Here is a 17,071-nt window from a genome sequence, read left to right as displayed (position 1 = left end):
GAAACCGGTCTAGTCATTTACAACGTTTGTTACAACTTCAGCACCACCTAGTATTTCAATTTCAAATTATACGGCATAACTTTAAAGACATTAATTGTAGAGGAGAATGTCTTCTAAATATTTTGTTTGAAAAACTTTTCTCTAAAATGCACCGATTCAGAGAAAAACGCATTTCAAAAACTTTTTGAGTATTTCGAGTTTTTCAAAAATCTACGGGAGGGGTGATGTTAAAAATCTGGGTTATGCTTCCCTCATCGCCCCTAACGTATGGAAAAAACATCAATCGGTAGGTAAGGATTTTTAAATACAGCGTACAATTTGATGACAAATTGCCTGTATTACTTAAAGGGGGCCATTACTAAAGTATACTATTTCGATTAAAAAAAATTATCAAATTCAGTTTACTAACATCGGAGATATTGCGTAACATATATTAAAAAAAAGCTGTCGAATTGGAACCTCCTTTTTGAATTCGGTTAAAAAATGAACTTTATTTTAATTCGATTCTTTTCTTCCGTAATTAAAACTTTAACATTCCACATTAAAGTTAAATTTTTCGAGACCAAGCCCTCGGTAGCTATAGCTGCATATCTTTCCAGGCAAAGTAAGAAAAATTATGAATTTCTTTGTCAGCTTTTTTACTTCTGCCAAAAATACGGTGACGTAAAGAGGCTAACGCGGAAAACATTTCATTATACATTTTTCTTAGTAATTTTAGACGAAATGTTTTTGTTATCTTGAGAATTGTTATCGTAATTATAAAGTGATTTGTATAATGTCAGCCTGTTTACAATTTTTCAGGTTACAGAAACTAATGTAATATACAAATGACATACAATTGTCATTCATCACATCCTCTGAACTAACGGTAGTGTCAGAGGTTAAAAGAAGGCTATCGTCAAATCGTTACACTTTTAGTTTAAAATAAATTTTCTATTTATACTATGTGAAAAAAAAAATTAAAAATAGGTGCAAGTGATTAAAGTTTTGAAATATGTTAAAAAGTACCTGTAGATCGAATTGAGATACTTTTAATTTTTTTTTTTACTACCTTGTACGAAGTAAAGGAAGTATTGTGATCGCGAAAAATTTCAATTTCTAGATTTCAACGGAAATATTCATTTTGACCATCTCTGAATCCATTTTCACTAGTTTTGGCGTGACGTCTGTACGTATGTGCCGCCTATGTATCTCGCATAACTCAAAATCGATTACCCATTGGATGTTGAAATTTTGGATTTAGGACTGTTGTAACATCTAGTTGTGCACCTTCCCTTTAGATTGCAATCAACTGGGCCAAAAAAGCCCAAAATCCAAAAAAGTTTGATTTTGAACTTTTTCTTAATTGCAGTAATAAGCCCTCATCGAGAGCTTTTCAACGAAATATCATAACTGGTATCTATTTTCATCGGTTTTAGAGTTGTAGCCAAATAAAATTTTATTTATTATTATTATTATGAAATATTTGGATCTTACAAGGGGAAGGCACATCAATTTGAATCGGACTTTATCTCCTCTTTTTTTTAATTTAAAAATATTTATTTATTAATAATTATTAACTTTCTGATTGTAAAAAAATTTACGATAAATAATAATTTAAAAACAATATAAAAAAAAATTACGGAAGTTATTAATGAAATAAAATTTTATGTACTTTTAAAAATGTCTATATGTAATTTAATAGGCGTACAAGGAAGTCATGTGGTGTCCACATCAGATTTTTTCTTTGTTATGATTTAATTGTCTGCGAATATATTTTGTACAAAATGTATTTCGAATGAGGTCAAATATATATATCTTGCTTATTTATATCTTTGATAAATCTGCAATATTAACTGCCAAAAACAATTCCTTCCTCTTTCTCACCACATTTTGTCACCTTTTGTATGTTTGAAAAATAGTAAAAAGAGTAATAATTCAAGTAGCGGACACTTATATTTGTTTCTTTGACTCTAACGGGTTGCATTCTTCATATAAAGTGTCCTCTTCAAATGTACGTTTATCATTGTTTAATGCCACAAGAAAGATGTAATCGCCCCATATATTAACTGCATAGTCTATAATCGTACCCTTATGGTATCCACTTGAAATCGTAATCATTCCTTCTTTTAGATAACTTTTTCATTCTTGTTTTTATTCTTCTTTTATCAAATTCACTTTCTTTTTTTATTTGCATATCTGCCTTCCCTTCTTTTTCTGTCAACCGTTTTGATTTTTTTTGCTTTCTTTTATAAATGATTCTGTCATTCAAAAATCTGCCTGGCTCTTATTGATGTATCACATGTTGGAGATGTAATAACGATACACCATAACGTGTTTACTTTTCCATATTTAATTAAATAAATTAGCAAATTAGATCATATATAGCAGCAGATTATTATTATTAATTATTTATATATTTCTATTATTTTTTATTATAAGTGTTTTTATTATACAGAGTGTTTCACTTTAATCGACCCAGGCAATTTTTTCGTAAACTACGTACAATAAAAAAAAAAAATGACCTAAACAAAGGTTATTCAGATTGGAGGGTTACATCTCATGGTGATCTTGGATTTGACCTTTAACTTGGCCTTGACCTTATTTCAAGGTAACGCGATTTATTTTTCGAATGTAATGACCTATTTTCGACCCCCACTAATGAAAACAGCAGAAAATTTTACATAGGAATATGTGGTTACACATACGATCTCTCTCTATCTCTCTTTCTCTCTCTCTCTCTCTCTCTCTCTCTCTCTCTCTCTCTCTCTCTCTCTCTCTCTCTCTCTCTCTCTCTCTCTCTCTCACACACACACACACACTTTTTCTGTTCAGCCTCCGGAACCACTGTAAGGTATTACTTCAGAGGATGAGTGAGGATGATATGTAAATGAAGTGTAGTCTTGTACAGTCTCACGTTGACCGTTCCTGAGATGTGTGATTAATTGAAACCCAATCACCAAAAAACACTGGCATTCACGATCTCTAGTGTTAAATTCCGTATAAAAATAACTGCCTTTAATAGGATTTGAATCTTAGAACTCTCGATTTTGAAATCAGCTGATTTGTGATCACGAGTTCACCACTAGACCAACCCGATAGGTGGAAATTGTCGACCTCTCTCTCTCTCTTTTTCTGTTTAGCCTTCGGAACCACCGTAACGTATTACTTCAGAGGATGAATAAGAATAATGTGGATAAACGTAAATAAAGTATAGTCTTGTACAGTCCCAGGTCGACCGTTCCTGACATGTGTGTTTAATTGAAACCCAACCACCAAAAAATGCTGGTATCCACGATCTCTAGTGTTCATTTTCGTATAAAAGTAGCTGTCTTTACTAGGGTTTGAACCTTAGAATTCTCGACTTCGAAATCAGCTGATTTGCGATGACGAGTTAACCATTAGACCAACCCGGTGGGGTACATTTATCACCTGAGAACATTTTTGAAGATTTTACGGGAAAATCGTCTTGAGCGATTAAAATGAAACATCCTATCATTTATTGGTGTTTAGTACTTTTAGAAAGATATCTGCTTCATTAGAACTTTAATTGGAAAAATAAATTATTAAAGTAATAGAGAGGTATATTTTCATTTCAGAAATTTTGTCATTTGTTGTTTTTTATTTTTTGTATAATAAACAGTATGTTTTTCTGTTGATAAAAGAATTTCTCTAAGCGGGGCTGTGTGTGTGTGCGCGCGTGCGCGCGTGCGCTTTATACATAAACACGCGCGCGTTTGAAGAGCATCATAAAATTTTTCAATTAGGGTTTTGTATCTTAGGTAGATTAATTTTATTACATTTTGGGAAAAAATCGAATGAGGGAGTGGGGGGATATTGTAGAGATGACATATATTTTTTTGAATGGGAATCTACTAAATAAAAATGTTTTACATGCAGATAAAAAATAAAATATCATGATCGGAAATACCACTAAAAACAATCACTGAATTTTTTTTTTCTTCAATAATAACATTTTATTAAAAACATTTCATCAATAAATCTTTTTTTCTTTTAATTTTCTACCCGTTTTAAATTATTTATAAAAACAATAGAGTAAATTTTCAATTTGATATCCATATTTTTTGGATTTTTATTATTATTTTTTTTTAATTTTACGTTCTTTACAAAATAAAGAGATTTCAATCATTTGGTTTTTTTAAATGGTAGAGGAAATTTCTATGGTGGAGAAACTATTGTAAACATTGTCTGCATAATTTAAGTGGAAAACTTTAAAACAGTCTACATAACAACTAGACGATTTGTTTCCTTATTATAATTGCTTAATATTAGATTATTATAACATAATAATACATATCTGGTGTCATTTAAATCATAATCATGAAAAAATTCAAGAAAGCATTAAGTAAAAAAATAATCAACGTATAACAAAATTATATAAATCCGTACATTATTCGCAACAGTAATTTCTTTACCAATGGCGGCACGTAGCTAAAATTAGTGGAGGTGCTGCTCCAGAAAATTTTTTCTGGGCCTTTTCAAGGCCATGGTTAAAGTTCTCTGTAAAATAAAAAACCAAAAAAGAAAAGAATCAAATAGAATAGCTGGAAGTAGGATAATAATCTAATTCTACACTTTATCACATTCAAGATTATGGTACACGGTTTTTAAGCACATTGTGATTAAAAACCGTATTCGGTTTAACCGAATAAATGATAAAATGTCACTACACTTAATATTTTTTAGTATTATTAGATTTTTTTTTTTTGTCTTCAGTCATTTGACTGGTTTGATGCGGCTTTCCATGATTCCCTATCTAGTGCTAGTCGTTTCATTTCAGTATACCCTCTACATCCTACATCCCTAACAATTTGTTTTACATATTCCAAACGTGGCCTGCCTACACAATTTTTCCCTTCTACCTGTCCTTCCAATATTAAAGCGACTATTCCAGGATGCCTTAGTATGTGGCCTATAAGTCTGTCTCTTCTTTTAACTATATTTTTCCAAATGCTTCTTTCTTCATCTATTTGCCGCAATACCTCTTCATTTGTCACTTTATCCACCCATCTGATTTTAACATTCTCCTATAGCACCGCAGTTCAAAAGCTTCTAATCTTTTCTTCTCAGATACTCCGATTGTCCAAGTTTCACTTCCATATAAAGCGACACTCCAAACATACACTTTCAAAAATCTTTTCCTGACATTTAAATTAATTTTTGATGTAAACAAATTATATTTCTTACTGAAGGCTCTTTTAGCTTGTACTATTCGGCATTTTATACCGCTCCTGCTTCGTCCATCTTTAGTAATTCTACTTCCCAAATAACAAAAGTATCTATTATTAATAACTTAATAAAATGTTCGCTTAAAAGCACTATAGTCGAATGGTGGTTAATTTCTACGTACACAGAAAAAAATTCATAATTAGTTTTTACTATTACCTTCTCTTTCGCTAGATTTAGCGATCAAAGAGCCCTTGCTTTCCGCCAACTTCTGATCACTACTGAAAATATAATTAAACCGCTTTCATATTTCTTCCACCGCCTAAACTAGATAAGAGAACGAACAAGAACGTTCCATACACAGTAGGAAAAACTACCTTCCATCAGTACGACAGGGTCGGCACTGCGGGAGCGACAGTACTATCTCTCCCTCGTAGCCTCGTGTGCAGCTTCCTTTGTGCGCATGTGCTCAGCAGCCAAATACCACGCCGCTGGAACTGTGAAGCTGACAGTTCCATACAAAGATTTTTGTATATTTTTCATAAACTGGGGGAAGGCTACTAACATTAAGCTTAAGATTGCACAAGTATAAAGAAAGAATTAAAAAAAAGGACTCATTATATTAAATGTTATTGATAATACCAAGTGGAAATAGGGGGTGCTGCAGTTCCACAGTGTCTATACGCGTGCCACCACTGTTCGTTACATTTCCTTTTTATCAAGATGTTTCTTGTCTTTGTCGGAACCATTTTGTTGTACTTGTTTTATAAAGAATTTTTTATAGAGGTATTCAAATTTTAAATACACTATGAAAAATTAACTTAAAAAAGCCGGGAAGTTTATGTTCTGTAGGGATTTTCTCTTGACAGACGATTACTTAGAAGAAAAGTAGGTGATATATTAAAATATTTAAATATGCAAGAAAAAACCCACCGGGTTGGTCTAGTGGTGAACGTGTCTTCCCAAATCAGCTGATTTGGAAGTCGAGAGTTCCAGCGTTCAAGTCCTAGTAAAGCCAGTTACTTTTATATGGCTGTGAATACTAGATCGTGGATACCCTCTTTCTTTGGTGGTTGGGTTTTCAATTAACCACACATCTCAGGAATGGTCGAACTGAGAATGTATAAGACTACACTTCATTTACACTCACACATATCATTTTCATTCATCCTCTGAAGTATTATCTAAACGGTAGTTACCGGAGGTTAAACAGGAAAAAACAAAGAAGTATGCAAGTAAAGAAAATTATATAATTATGTAAAAATATAAAAATTACTCTTTGAGTAAACTTTTTAGATACGGGAATCCCTTGATTAACTTACCTCCCAACCTCCTTGACTAATTTCAATCAAAATCAGACTTCAGTGATCCATATTCAGAAGTCATTGTACAAAATTAAAAAAAAAATCAGTTAATCCAATTTCAAGATATGAAGCAAAACTGTAACTGATAAAAAAAAATAGTTTATTATTATTCTTCACTCCTGAATGAAATCACCCAAATACATAACCAGAGTTACATTAATGTAATGAAGTCATATAATTAGTGCAAGAATCTGACTTTGATTCACAAATGACAAACATTTGTCCAAAATGATGGCAAAAAATCATTTTTTTGTCCCTCCCCTTTTTAGGGTTTTGAATAAGATTAAACACCATCAGAAATTATCTTAGGTATCAAAGAGGCATTAAATTATGTTAAAAAGATTTATCTACCCTTTCGTAAATATTTTTTGATACAGAACCTGTCAGGTTTTCTTGTCCTCTTGACTGATTGTACCAAAATTAAATGGCATCAGTGCCATTACAGAATGATTTCTTATTCAGAAATCATTGCATCAAGTTTCATCCAAATTGGTTCATACAGTCTTGAAATATCAAACAAAACACGGGCCAATTGTTGTATTACTTTTTTTTTGTTGAAGGGAATCACGAAATGTCAAGATGTGCAAAAATCCTGTTAAAAAATCTGACTAGGTTAGCAGCACTCCCTTATATAATATATCATACAGAAATGCAATAAAACGACAGTATATAGCTAAGAAACTAAAAAGCTCAACTAAAAACTAAGTAATAATAATAATAAATGTAAAAATAATAATAACAGCAATAAAGATTTTAAGATGTTTCTTTAAATTAGACTTTCCAAAGTCACTTCCAAATAAAAAATTAATAAATTTTTGGTTACTTTTTGATTTTTGAGCATACTTCATTTGTTGAAATTGAAAAGAATATTGTTTTTTTGTTTTTTAGTGTTCTTTGATGTTTTTCGAAGACAGTTTATTTATTATTTTATTCTTTGAAGATATTCTCATGCCACTGTAAAAGTTTTTTACTTATAACTTATGAAGATATTCTTAAAACAAAAAAATGTTTATTCATTTACATAGGAATGGTTTGATGAAGATTTTTTTTTTTTATTCGTAAGTATTGGTTTATTAACGATATATAACCTGATATCATAATTATATTTAACATATTGTAATATTACTTCAAGAAAGTGATAACACATTTTTTTTTAACATGCCCAAATACAAAAGATAGATAAATACTGAAAGTAACAATGTAAAAATAAAGCGATGTTTTATTATAAAAATAAGTAAGTAGAAACATTAAAAGAAGTAGTAGTAAAAGCTGAATTACAAATATCCTTTGAGAAAACAGAATTCATTAACTCTAAAACTTCAGGGAACGAACTGGGAATAAAATACAGAAAAATCAAAAAAGTTGAAAAATCCAAGAAGTTTGATGAAAACATACGACCTAAAGATTTAAATGAAGAAGCAAACAAAATAAGATCAAGAAAGACGGACCTACTATATCAGTACTGTGATATGACCTAAAGTCAGATGTGACTTCATTTTTATGTGTACTTGATGAAAAGGGGAAAAAAGAAAGAACCTGAGAAAAATCCTAAAACCAAGAAAAAGTAGAGATTACTGGAAGCTCAAGAAAAGCAATATCTTCAAGAAAATAGACACATTATCAGATATAATGAGAAAAAGAAGAATCTGTATCTACAGAAACTTGATGAGAATGAATCCAGAACTAATGAAAAACAATTTTGGCTCTTTTAACAAGAAAAAGATGACACCAAAATAGATAGTAGAGGTTAAATAAGATCTGAAAGAAACGAAAATAAAAATTTAAGAAATAATGGATTGCAACATTTTTTTTAAAAATAACAAATTTTGAATGATTCTAAGAGAAAACATGTAAAAAATCAGGATCTACTTGAACAGACAAAAAATATTGAGATAATGATTGAATTCTGGAACAGAATGAAACAAAATAAACAAAGAATTATTTCTTGTGGTCTGAAAAAAATAAAATTTGAAAAAAAATAACTAGGTTGTAGATAATTCTTTGTACTTAATTTTTTACTGATTTCAGAATTGAGTAATATATTAACAATCATGGTTTTTCATAATTTTCTTTATAATATACCACTGAAATCTTAAATAATGTTTCTTTAAATAAAGAAAAAAAAATAGATTACAACTGTTAACAATCAACATATGAAGGAAACTTTATTTTCCCTAAGGCAGGTCTCTTGCACCAACCTACCACGTTGGTTGAGTGATGAGCTTGTCATCGCATATCAGCTGATTTCAAAAATCAAGAGTTCTGAGGTTCAAATCCTAGTAAAGGCAGTTACTTTTATATGGATTTGAATATTAGATCATGGATACCGTAGTTCTTGGATGGTTGGGTTTCAAATAAACATACAAAAAAAGGTCTCTTGCACCCGATGTCTGTAAATAAAGTAATGAGACTGGTTCAGGAAAACTTTTTATTTACAATCCAATTATACATAGACTCTATCTCCTTCGAAATAGTTCCCTTGGGAAGTCAGGAACCACTTAAAACAGTTTTCCCACTCTCCATAGCAGTGTTGGAATTCAGTGTTGGAACCAGAGTTGCCTTCAGATGATCAATTACATTTTTTAAATGTTTTTTACTATTCCAAAATGGTGTCCTTTAAGGTGCTTTTTTAAAATCAGGAACAGGAAAAAGTCACAGGGACTCAATTCAAGTGAATAAGGTAGTTGAGGAACTACAGCAATGTTTTTCTTTGCCAAAAACTCATTAACTGAGAGTGCAGTGTGACAAACTACATTGTCATGATGCAGCATTCAGTTGTCTTTGATGGCTGGTCTCACACGGGCAACTCTTTTCCACAGTCTTTCAAATATTTCTTGGTAAACATACTGATTTACAGTCTGTCCTGTAGGCAAAAACTCCTTATGGACAATGCCATTACTATCAAAGAAACAAATTAACATGGTTTTGTATTTTGAATTGCTAATTTTTGCTTTTTTGGGACATGGTGAGTATGAAGTGTGTCACTCGTTGCTCTGGTGTTTTGTTTCTGGGTAGTACTGAAATATCCAAGATTCATTACCAGTAATAACATTTTTTTTTAGAAAATCAGGATCAGTTTCAGTTTGCGCTAAATTGCAGCACACTTCCACCCTGTTGTTTTTCTGTTCAAAAGTGGGATTTTTTGGGACCAATTTTGCAAAAACTTTTTTCATGTCCAATTTGTTTGTCAAAATTTGATGGACTGTAGTATGGCTCAAATTCAATTATTCTGCAATCATTGTGATAGTTAATCACCGGTTGTACCGTATCAACTCTGTGATTCGCTCAAAATTTTCATCACTTTTTGATGTTAACAGTCTTCCAGAGCGTGGATCGTCCGCAACTGATTCTCAGCCATCTGAAAAAGCTGTAAATCAGCTAAGAACTTGGGCTCGTGACAGAGCATCATCTCATACACTCTTTTCAATTTGAAAAAGTTTCAGTAGCATTCTCACTGAGTTTAACACAAAACTTGATTGCACAACATTACTCATAATTAGTATCATTCATTTTTGTAATGCACAACAAAAACTCATTTCACAAAAGTTTGTTTACGTCTCAGTGGCAATAATAGACTAAAAATACTAATACCTAATATAAATCCGCTGTTCAGATAACCATATGTTAACTAGTAACTTTACATTGTTGCCACTTTGGCTGCCAAAAAAACTAGTCTCATTACTTTATTTAAAGATCTCGTATTTTCTGTATTCTTTTATTTCCTGCTAAACAGTGTGAGTCCCAAATAGTTTTCATCTCCTTTTAGATCATTTTACTTCCACATTTCAAATGTATTTAGCCTTTCTTTTACCCTTTTTTTTTTTTTTAGTGTCCATGTTTTACGTTTATTTGTATTACAGATGTCACAAAATAACAATAACTGGTTTCATAGACTTAATTATTGTGTACTACTTGGTTATAACTAAATTGAGATATCTATTGAATAGCAATGACCGAGTCGGTTAAAGTTGTGTTTCTCCAAAATGATGTAAATATTTTTATGAAATAAAAAATAAAAATAAATCTTCATCTATTTATCTGTTAATAATTCTTAATAAGTTAGTTTATTCTTGTGTATTTTTACAGTTTTTTTTTGTTTTTTTTATGTACATTTGCAATGAAGATTTATTTTTCATTCTATTTACTTTATAATATAATTTAAATTCAGTCATGCTCATTTTTACATGACTGCCCAAAAAGGAGTGTAATGTATTTCAGTTGTATGTATGTCCACCACAGCCTCAACAGCTGAACCCATTTAGATGCATGACCTCGCGTTGGAATCCTTATGTTACCTGGAGTGTTGTAGGCTACATAAATAAGTTTATATATACACACACATACATATTTATGTATTTATTTATTTATTTTTGTGTGTGTATGTGTGTGTGTGTGTGTGTGTGTGTGTGTGTGTGTGTGTGTGTGTGTGTGTGTGTGTGTATGTGTGTGTGTGTGTGTGTGTGTGTGTGTGTGTGTGTGTGTGTGTGTGTGTGTGTGTGTGTGTGTGTGTGTGTGTGTGTGTGTGTGTGTGTGTGTGTGTATAGCAGTAGTAGTAGTAGTAGTAGTAGTAGTAGTAGTAGTAATGAAGATTTTCTGGTTATAACATGATCTTTAATGAATTGTGAACTGTGACTCTGTCACTGTGTGAACTTGGTTTGAAGTGAAAAATTTGAATCAATAGAATGAATAATATTACAAAAATAATGGAATTAAATTTATGTTAAATAAAATAATATTTAATAAATTTATGTTTAGTAATATGCGAGCATCTTGTACAAGGCAAGACCAATCTCATCATCAACTGGTAATAAATGGGGTGCCCATAGGGTGCTGTTTTGAGAGGTGCAATGGGGTTTTCTTATAATATCTTTACAAAAATCATCCAATTTTCAAAATTCAAATGGGATATTTGTTAGTAGGTTGAAGGCTAACTTTTTCATACATCAGGTACACTCTCAATCCAGCAGATCACAGTTATTCAGAAAAGTTGTTATATCTTCACAACCAATCTTCTGATTTCCATTTATTAATGTGATCTGTATATTTTCATTTATATTAATGACACTGAAAAAACTGCACGTGTTCTTGAAATATTTTTTGCCTAAAAAAGGAGTGTAATGTATTTAGGGTTTATGTATGAATGTTTGTTTCACCGAAACAACTCAAATACTATAAACAAAATTAACATCCACACATACACTTTAATTATCTTATATTAGTAATTATTCTGTATTAAAGAGTAATGTTTGTCAGCAATGTTTTTTTTAACTTTTAATATTTAACTCTTGTTCATTTAATATAACATTCATATTCTTTACCTTTTTCAATTCATATCATGTACATGTTTTTTTTTTTTTTATATTCTTTCTTAGTTTGTTATTATAATTCATTTTATTCATAAATGCTATTATTATTGTTAGTATGAAGAATAAAGCAAGTTTTAAATTTTATTTTTGTTATAACAATGAATATGGATCCTAACCTAAATATAGAAATATTATTAAGAATAGAAAAAATATGTAAATTCTTTTCATTTTTTTTTTTAATACAAAAAAGAAATATTTCTTCAAATACATAAATTTTATTCATTCTTACACATGTAAGATGTAGGATGTGTATACATTGACACAGTTTATAACTTAATAAATATATAAATAAAAAATCTGATGTGGACATCACATGACTTCCTTATATGCCTATTAAATAAATTACATATACACATTTTTTGCTGAAGCCCATTTACACTTATTTCATTTGAAAGTGAGATACGATCCTCCAATTTTTTAATAAAGTGGACAGTTACACAACTGCTGAAATATTAGTTTTTATTAACATCAAACATTTATACAATTATTAATTCAACAATCTTAGATGAAATATTAGGATAGAATAAAAGTCCCTTTATTACATGTATTACTAAATCAGTATTATTCATATCTTTGTGAGTGGCTGATTTCAGAATTCTGGTGTGTCATATAAAAAAAAGTTAATAATAATTAAACTGTTCCGTTTAGTAAACTCCTGTATACTGGTTATAAATGTTAATTTAAACCTTTTGGAGTAAAATATTCAGTCTTAATTACTAGTGGATTATTTGGTGAATAATCAAAATTGAAAAAGAAACAATGATACAGTAAAAAGAAAGATAACATGAAGAAGTATATCTAAAAAAAACCGTCAAAAAGATGAATATGAAGAGGAAGAAAATATTAAGAACAAGGGAAGAATAAAAAGATTAAAAGAGGATGATGAATATAAAGAGAGAGAAAATTTTAAAACTAGAGAACATGTACACAAATTAAGATCAGAAGATTATATCAAACCAAAGAGCAATTAAATGATTGGCAACAAAAAACACATAAACAAAATAATGATCACTCCGACTAAGGGAGAATATTGTCCGACAATATCAGAGGAGTAATGAACTAAAAGATAAGAATATTTACAATTTATTAAAGATTGGGCAAGTTTGCCTCAGTATGTATGTTGTTCTTGTGAGGATCTACTTTTCATTCACTTTGTAGGTAACTATATATTCAAATACAAAAACAAATATTTCATTAATTAAAATTTTATTTGGTTATAACTCTGGAACCAATGAAAATAAGTACCACTTATATTGTTGAAAAGCTCTCAATCAGAGCTTATTACTGTAATTAAGAAAAAGTAAAAAATTCAAATTGTTTTTGAATTTTGGGCGGTCTTGGACACTTTTGGTTCAATCGATTGCTATCAGAAGGGAAGCACCTTTCAACATCCTCTGACTAATCATTTTTGAGTCATGCGAGATTCGTATGTACATACAGATGTCACAGCAAAACAAGTAAAAATGGATTCAGGGATGGTCAAAATGGGTATTTCCATTGAAATTTGAAACTGAAATTTTTCGCGATGACAATACTTCCTTTCTTCATACAAGCAAGTAAAAAAATTAAGAAACAATCAAAAATTGTTTACCAAAAATTCTTTAAAATTTAAAAATGTTTAATTTTAAATGACAAATCAAATTAAATTCATTGTGTTTTTTATCTTAAAAAATATTCACTTTTTAAATATAAAAATATTGTGTTCATTAGAGTTCTTTTTTTTTTATCTTCTGATTGCAAGTTTCAATATATTAAAAAAGTAAGTCTTTTTTTTTAATTTATTTTTTACTAATATCCACTGCAATTATTTCCGTTTTATTTCATTTCTGGGGGATACTGAAGATCGCTGACTGAGGACTGTCAAAGAAAGTTTTTCCAAATCCATATTGAAAAAGTTTTTTTGGGGAATTTTTCAAATTTCTTTAATTACAGGGTACTATACAGAACATAAATTACAAAGTTAATATTTAAAGTAGTTTGTGTAGTGTGTTTTTCTCAGGCAGTGAGGTGAGTAGGGGCAATCTATGCTTTTCCTGTCAGCTGCACTGGCCACCACTTTGAAATGAAAAGTTTTATCAAAAATTGTTATATATATAATATTCTACTTAGTATCACCTAATCTTATTGATCAAAATTCACAAAAAAAAGAAAATATGTTTACCGTAACCGTATCACTAGCAATCATAAATAGATAAAATGCCTAAAGGTTGATTTAGAACACAGCCTCATTTCCTTCTGTTAAAAAAGTTATGATTATGTAGACGACTTTTTTAAGCATAGAAATTTTATATATACAGCGATTTTATATTACTGTTAAATTATGGAATTGTTCTTTCATAAATTATTAGAAATGATTCTATTATTAGGTCAGTTCACCATTATTTCAGTGAGGGGCTCTTAAATGGCAAGTTTTGATTGTATTTTCTGCTACTTCCAAAACTTTCTTTTTTGGAGTTATTTTTTATTTATCTTTAGTCTCAGATGTTTAACAAATGCTCACTTTACTAGATCCGAAATGCAAAATTTTTTTTTAATATTTAAGGAATAATTTTTGTTTGTTCGCTGGCAAAACTTTTGAATGAAATTTGTTTTTGTTTTTATAAATACAAACATAATTGTTTTTTTTAATAATTATGGTATTTTTAACTTCAACAACTAACAGAGTTAAAATAAACAACAAACCTGTTAGGTTACTTATATGTTAACTTGAGTAATTTTGAATCGTTGTAATGAAATCTAAATTCTTATTCTTCAGTATTTTTCATGAGTTGATGTTGCATGGTTTGTCCTAGCAGATTATTCATAAACGTAACTAACAGATAGAATAAGATAGCAATGCATAATGATACACTAATAGCAGATAATACATAAATAAATACAATTTTACTATAGGGGTTGGCAGAATCCATATCACTACGTTTCATATTTAAAATTTGCATAACCATTATGCAAATTTTAAAATCTCTTTGTAAATTAGATTAATAAGATATTCCATGAAGCAGTTTTGTATTTTTTATAACAAAATGAGTTCACATACGTAATTTTATCATTACTACAGTAATTTTTCTTGAAGTGCTTACACAATGCCATTTTACCATGGAAGCCATCAACAATAATAATCCCAAGATAAATATTTGTCACTCGTAACCACTAGAGAATTTACTGCTAGACCATAAAATGAAACATGAAGCCTGTTATTAGAAATATTTGATCATGGCTAATAGAACAAAAATATGGAAATACTAATTATCATTTACTGGGAGGTTTAGCCAGTGACAAAAATAATCTTTCTGTATTACCAATATCTTAAGCACTGTTTCCAGAAACACTGGACATCACTGATTATTGTTGAGAAAATAATCCTACTGTATTGTTATCTTTTAAATATTAAATTTTTTTCTACAGTATATACAATAAATATTCCACAAGTTAATATTTTTAAAAAGTGGTGTGTTTAAAAAAACATCCTTTGGGATGGCTTCATCTTCACTGGCCACCATTTTGAAATGAAAAATTGTTATATACACATCAATCCACCTAAGATATACCAAGAAATCTTACTAAAAAACAGTAACAAGAAATTTTATAAAATTTTTCATAAAAATAAGAATGTATTGATTTTTTACTTAAGTATTTCTTATTTTTCATAAAAATAAGAAAGAATATTTGGCTGTAACAGACCTCCCAAAAACCCATGTGGAATTTATTTTAAGAATTAAACCCTGAACTTTTAGTTTATCCATCAAAAACTCTTACTTAAGCTACTATGGTAGTTTTAAACATTGTTTCTTGTTATAAAGAAAATTAACCCCTTTAATCTAATTTTTAGAAGAAGTAGATCTGCCCCTTTAGATTATTCTTATCTGAATATATTCATCTATTACTGAAATGGTTAACTCTCAAGCTAACTGGTAAATATTATTTTAACTTTTAGAATATATTGACAAATAATTTTTTTTTTCTTGTACAGGTATAAAAATATATAATTTCTTTTTATAGTTTTGGATAAAACATTCACAGAGAATCAGGAAGATCTGACAGTATTTAATATCCTCTTTGGAGTGACACAAATTGTTGGTGGCTTGCTGTGTGTACTAGTTCTAATATAGTCATACATTAGCAGGTTTTTGGGTGGAGTGCAAATCCTCCATTACAATTTAATTGGCATCCTCTATTAATAACTACTGGGATTGTTTACCTCTTTGCAAATTGTTAGTTGTAGAGATAAATTGATATATTTGTAGATTTTTTAACTGTATTTACATAATTTTAATATTTTATATGTGTATGTTACATTTTAGAATACTAAGCATTTAGATTGTTATTGTGTAAGCATTCAGATTATTATTGTTTTGTCTATGGGAATACCCTGGTGTTTCATAAATCACTTTTGCAGGAGCTTCAATGAAGATTCTTCCTGATTTCATGTCAATACTTTTTTCTGTTTCTCTGTATGCCTTTCTCTGACCATTAAGTTTGTCCTCATTGAAAGATGAAGCAGTTCATTGGTGTCATACATCATCTCCCTCAAGTACTTGTGATGGCTATGAGATTCACAGTAAATTCTGTTTCCTGTGAGAACAAGCTGTTCTGCTGGAGAGGATTGCCAGACATGTTCTGGTGTCGATCAAAGACATTGTAGAATGTCTTTGATCAACACCAGAGCTTTGTAGATGGCCATTACATCTACCTGAGAAAGTGTAGAGGATTGGGTGGCCAATCCTCTACTCTCTGCACTCTCTCTCACATGTTTCTTACCATCCTCTGACAGGTTGACCGTAGTTTATTACTGGAGAAAAAAATTAATCTGCCACCTGACAAAACAGCAGCATAATGGTATACAGTTCATAAATCATGTGGGGAGAATCAGGTATAGGACAGCTTTTTTTAAGGTTTGGACCCAGTGGATATTATTAATCCAATGGTCCTGATCCCTGTAATCCAACTGGAATGTTGGGCAGTGATGCCCAGAGATAATTAAAAGTCAGAGGGATCACTTAGACCTTATCCAGAACTATGTCTTTATTCATCCCTGGGTAACCTTCCTACTCATTTTTGGAAGTAAAACATTTCTGGCCAGCCAAGACAGACCACAAGCTCCATGACTGAGCAACTATATACTTATGTTGTATGAAATGTCTGCCCAGAAACTTTAGTAGTTTGTACATTTTTTTT

This window comes from Lycorma delicatula, chromosome 11 (assembly GCF_047948215.1).
Source record: "Lycorma delicatula isolate Av1 chromosome 11, ASM4794821v1, whole genome shotgun sequence".
NCBI lineage: Eukaryota > Metazoa > Arthropoda > Insecta > Hemiptera > Fulgoridae > Lycorma > Lycorma delicatula.
The sequence above is the reverse complement of the archived record's forward strand: the minus strand, read 5'-3'. Positions refer to the sequence as shown.